We start from the raw sequence: 6,000 nt of genomic DNA on the forward strand, positions 1-6,000 counted from the left end.
TGTCCTCTCTCCTCTTCAATTATTAAATCAAATATTTCCAGTGCTTTGAATGCAAAAGATCATTTTCTTTAGTCAATGACATCCCCAAATACCTCACCTCCTATGCATTACCACAGGATAATAACAGCTCCTACTTCCTGAGTGCTTACTGTGTGGCTGATAGTGTTTAAGTGTTCTTCTTTATTTCTCAGGAAAACTCAGTAAGATAGGTAACATTTTGATCCTAATTTTAAAGATGAGTAAATTGCGGCCAGAGACTAAGTAAATGTCTGAAGATTGCATATCTCTTATTTGGCTGAGCCTGCATTGTTTGGCTCGTAACCGCTTACTATTATTATCTACTTTTCATCCTCATTGACACTTAATAGACATTTTTGCCTTCCCAAAGAGGTATACACTCCTTAAAGCCAACCACATAGCTTGGATATTTTTATGTTGGTCATAACACTTAACAGAGCAGTAACACATAGTAGGAGCTTAATAAAAGTTCAGGGAAATCAATGAATAAGCTTTCAATATTAAGAACTCTGGTAAGGCTTATTGCAGAGTTAAAAAGAAATAAAATATGAACCCATGGTGATGTGGAACATTTGAAATTAATTTAATTAAGATCTTTATATGAAGGAGGAAAACCATGCATGTGACAGCTGTGATATCCATAAAACCTTTGTTTAAAAAATTTTATTTCTTACGTCTCAATTTATCTGTTTACACTGAATCTTTTTGTTTCTTTTCATGATTTTTTTTTAATTTCAAAAAAGCTATTTTCACCCAAATTAGCTTCACTGATAGGGTTTTAGTAGTTCCTATCTGAAATCATCCTCAGGAAATATTTTTTTTTTCTTTTTGGCTATTTCAAAAATGAAAAAACACTTAATATCAGTATGAATAACACATGTGCTCATTGCAGCATAATGTTGGTGCAATCTGTGCTTGATACAGTTATAAATAAGTCTTTGAAAGCATTTTTCTGTATTTTAAATAAAGGCTATAGGAAGCCACAAGAAGGATCTAGTCTTGTTAATATCACAAGCTGTTTCCCCACCTGCACTCAGAGCAGCTTTAGGATAGCAGCTGTTTGGGTTCGTGTTGGCACATCACTGTCTGCACAGGAACCCCATGGTTTACACAGAAAATGAATAGGCCACAGTTCCATGGGGGTCTTTAATAATCCTTCCTCTAATGCTACCATGTGTGAGCATCGGGCTTTGAAGGGGTGTGAGGTGTGAAGTTTCAGGAGGATTATATAAAGCCACTCAATTTTGAAAGGTAGAAAAGAGCATTAGAAAAACCTGAGAGTGACTTTGCATTCCTCCTGCATGTTGATCAAATGCAGTTTATATTGATATTACAGCTTCATGTCCAGCATGTGATAGTAAGTAAAGGGATTGGTATAATTATGCAATTCACTCCATCCGGCCTCCTTTAACATTGACAAACAAAACCTAGCACAGATGTTTCATTGATTTTATTTACCAAATATTAGCTGTGAAAATATTAACCTGATGGGAACAAATATCTATCTAGTAGTACCTGTGGAGATTAAATCCAGGGAGGAAGAAATTTATATATTGGACTTTACTATGTATAGTTGGATGGCCATTGGACATTCAGGAATAAAGCAACCTTCCTTCCTTCCTTCCTTCCTTCCTTCCTTCCTTCCTTCCTTCCTTCCTTCCTCTCTTTCTCTCTCCCTCCCTCCCTTCATTACTTTCCTTTCCTTCCTTCTTCCCTTCCTTCCTTTCTTCTTTCTTTCTTTCTTTCTTTCTTTCTTTCTTTCTTTCTCTCTCTCTCTCTCTCTCTCTCTCTCAATGCCACATGAACTACTAAAAATACCATCTATGACAGTCAGTTAATTATGGTCTATTAGGTCATGTGCATACTTGACAGGTAAATTATTTATTGACTGGCAAGAATTCAGTTAAAATGAAGGACTATATTCCAAAAACTCTTCTTTCAAAGTACTTCCAAGAACCCAGAACTCCCTCTTGAGAAGATTCTGAGCATATGGGAGAACTATAGCATAACGGAAGTGAGTTAATATAGTTTGTCACTTAAAGACATACTGTGTGAAATTGCAGAATCAAAGTCCTGGGGCCTCATGAGCCATCTACTGCCTCAAATTTGAATTTAAGTGCCAAAGATCTTTAAGCAGTGAGGATGGCCAATATTAAGTTGAGAAATTTTTATCTCCAATAGTATATGAGAACAAAAGTAAAAGTCTATATGATCAGTCCACCATGCATTGCATCTATAAATCAGGTACTGTGCGAGGCACTTCAGAACCAAATGATGTATGGGACTTACACAGAAAGACTCACGTTCAAGGAGGGATGATGGACCTGTAAACAGATGAGTGCACTAACAACCAGGTATAGAGGCATCTTCGAGGAAAGGGTGATTAACTCCTTCAGGAGGTAAAATAGGGAAGGCCTCTGACAAGATAACATCTTATAACAGGACTTAGAAGAATAGAACTTTTCTAGGTGGGTTAAAAGGTAGAATGAACCATATACACTAAGTGTGATTATAGATTAAATGGAGCTTGATATTGCTGGGGTTCAAAATAAACTGGAAGAGCATACAGACACTGAAAAATTGAGTCTGCAAAACAGACAAAAGCCAGATCATGAAGAATACTTTCGTTTTCCTTAAGGATCTCAGGGTGAAAAACTATTGATGTGAAATAAGTCAAATGCTGGCATGTTTATATTTATGTTTGGAAAGGTGCTTCTGGCAGAGTACAGACTGGACTAGAGGGAGGCCTTTGTAGGGGTGACTGTTTAGGGGGATTTTGCTATATTACAAAGTTAGGTAATGGGAGAAATGGCAAGAAACCTGTAATAGGAAACACAAACAAGGGGAAATTTAGGAGACGGATTTGTCAGTGTTTATTGAACTGCTAGAGTAAGGAAGAGGTGGGTAACTTGAACATCTCTGAATTGGTAAATCTTCTAAGTGCTTTTTCCTGAGATTCACAGAACATCCCATTTTAAGTTATGTCAGATGACAGTGACTTTTCTGTCCACTGCTATGAATTTTTTGAACCCCTTAACATTTTCCTGATCTTATGTAACAGAATATAGAAAATGTATAGACTTGTAGTGTAGAACACCCAATGACTGCTTCCAGTAGAGCTTGCTAAATATTTTGGGCCTCCTATGATGTGATGACATAGTTTTAAGCCACAGACTAAAGATGATTGTTGCTACTACTGTCCTCCTTAACATTAAAACAGTTTCCAGTATTTTGCCCTAATATTGTCAAGAATCACAATTTCTTTCCCAGAAAACTGCTCTAATTGGATTCGGTGGACCTTAACTGACTTGTCACAGCTATATTCAGGGTGAAGGTGAAATCTTTGAGGAGTTTGTTCCTGAAAATAAGAGCTGAACATCTCGGATGAAGGCATTTTTAAGAGTATATATCTTTATGTAGTTTTTTTTCATAGTACTTTTCCATCATTTGGGTTTTATTATATATAATAATAATATATTTTCTATTTTCTGTATTTTATTTTTAAAATAATAATATATTTTCTAGAAAAAAAGAGTTTGTGAAGGATGATCTAGCACCCAAATCCTATGGGTGTGTACTTACATTTTTGAAAATTTGTCAATTAAATGAATATAAAACTTGAGAGTTTTTTTTTTTTTTCTGTATTGAAAAGATCTCAATTTAAATTTGCAACAGGTGGGAAGTTGCTACTAAGGCTGCACTGTTTATGAGGAGTCAGGCATGTGTCCTGAGTAATCACATGAATGAGAGAGGAATCTTAGTAATTTTGTAAGGTAAGTGCCTTCCTTAAGCTTCTAAAATCTGGACAATGTAAGAAACCATCATTGAAAATAATTATAGTTGATTTTTCTTGATAAGTTGGAGTAAAGTTAACTCATATTTCTCACTAAAATTTCCTTAATTAATATGTTGGTGGCAGGTCTATCACCACTTTTATGAGATTTTATATAATACACACACATGCACACATGCACATATATATATGTATATAAATGGATGAGTATGCACGCATATATCAAAAAGCTTTATCAAAAGACTTTATCTGCTAGGCTAACAAGTAGAAGATGTGATCATTTTTAATAATACGAATATGCTTAATGTTTCAATATCCTGATGTCCCAAATAGTAGAATCATGACGTTCCAACATGTTCAAATATGAAATTGTATGAAGCATTTTGGTTCTAACTTTCAATTAAGAGAGAGACTATTTTGGACTTGGCCTATTTCCTGGGAAGCCACAATGATGTTTTAATAAGTAATGGGACACAGTTTGTCACTTCATTCATTTACCTAGAAGAAATGTGGCAGGGAAAAATGTGGAAGTAGGACTAAAAGTGTGACAGGCACTGGGCATGTAAAAAAAAAGCTCCCGAAAGAGAAAGTAAATATTACAAGAGAGAACTCTTTTGGAAGGTGAGCCAATCAGAGTTGGTTGTGCTAAATGAAGAGGCTAAAAGAGAGGCACCTCTGACTTCTCGACTTCATATTAAAAAATTCTGCTGCTCACCTTTCACGAACCTGATTCCCTAACAAGCAGGTTGACATTAAGTCCCTCGTTCTTTAGAAACTTTAATATTTGGGAAGTATATGGAGTGTGTCACCTGGAAACATAAAAAGCAATTCTCAAGATATGGCACTCTGTTCCAGTGTTATCAGGATGTGACTCTATTCTTTTTAATGAGTAGTTTGATGATCACTATGGAACTGAGAATACCTGAATTCTGAGGTGCTATACAGAAATGCAACTGAAAAAGCAAGCGATGATCTTCGAGCAGATCATCTTCTCAAAGTGGCATTACTTTTATCCAACACTGGCATTAAATTGTTTATTTGTCTTTTATTGAAACATGGAAAGAGAAGGGACTGGACTTCTGTATGATTTATATGATTTGAGATACTAACTGTACCACCTAAAAGTAAGGGCATGTTTATGACATTTTCCTGTATTTTGTCTACTTTCTGAAAAACTCTTATTCAAGAATGAATTATGATAATAATGCACTAAATGGGCTCAGTGAGGGGTTGAATAAGTGCTGCACTTTTGAAAGAGACCAGACTTTTTGAGAAAGGATTAAAATTCTGCATTGATAAGAAAACTTTCGACTCTCTAAATTGAACCTCCTAAGGAATCTCTTTTAACTGATCTTCACTCTGGTTCCATAATGGGTGGGTGGGAACGAGGGAGGGAAATTTTTCTACTTCCCTCAAACCCTAAAAATTTTCAGATCTTTTTCTTGTAATTTTTGATTAATAGCACCCTTGATTTTGATTTATATTATCCTATTATTCATTATATGGGAGAAAGAGAAGTCACTTTTTTTTTTCCAATTTAATTTTAAAAATTAGGGCTAGCAGTGACGGAATTTAAAATCAAATTATCCTGTCAGAGTGACAGATAAATCTCAAGAGATTCTAATGAGATTTTCCCCTGGCAGGATGCTGAATTTCTCCCTTTCCCAGATTCCTTCATTCCAAATTTTGACTGTGAGTGACAGTGAGCATCTGTGTTTTGAAATATGTTGTTATTTGTGTCATTTGATTCTTATTTAGAAAATTTGGGTTGCCTTCCTTACTTGTTTGTTCTAGGTTAAAGGGGAAAAATATATACACAGATGTCAGGTGGATGCATTTTTTCCTATAGAAAGTTTGTGGGTCATTTCCATATACCCGAATTGTTAAGGAGAGTAGATTTACCAGATTTTACCCTTGCCTTTACATGTTAGTATTCTTAAGGAATTTCTATTATAGAGATGGAAGTGGTATAAATACGACTCAATTTTCTTACTATATGGCTCTTTGTTTTGTTTTGTTTTCTCATTATCCTCATTATCCTCAACTAACTCTCCAGTGTTTTCATAGTAATGGGCAGAATTTTAGAGTTCTATATTCCCGTAACAATTTTGTTTTATGTGATCATGGATTTAGGTTTGGATAGCTAAAAAAGGAACTATTATTTCTGTCTTTAAAACACATGACAAATA

At 35.0% G+C, this 6,000-nt stretch overlaps 1 long non-coding RNA gene across 1 annotated transcript in view; it reads left to right on the forward strand.

Annotated features, from left to right (window-relative positions):
* LOC118016452 overlaps positions 1 to 3,730 on the forward strand; it is a 397,476-nt gene extending 393,746 nt beyond the window's left edge. Inside the window, exon 4 of the long non-coding RNA XR_004680834.1 lies at positions 3,694 to 3,730. This is a non-coding gene — a long non-coding RNA (uncharacterized LOC118016452). The remainder of the gene's footprint in view (positions 1 to 3,693) is intronic.
* Positions 3,731 to 6,000: the final 2,270 nt, after the last annotated feature.

This window comes from Mirounga leonina, unplaced genomic scaffold (genome assembly GCF_011800145.1).
Source record: "Mirounga leonina isolate KUSES-001 unplaced genomic scaffold, KU_Mleo_1.0 Mir_104, whole genome shotgun sequence".
NCBI lineage: Eukaryota > Metazoa > Chordata > Mammalia > Carnivora > Phocidae > Mirounga > Mirounga leonina.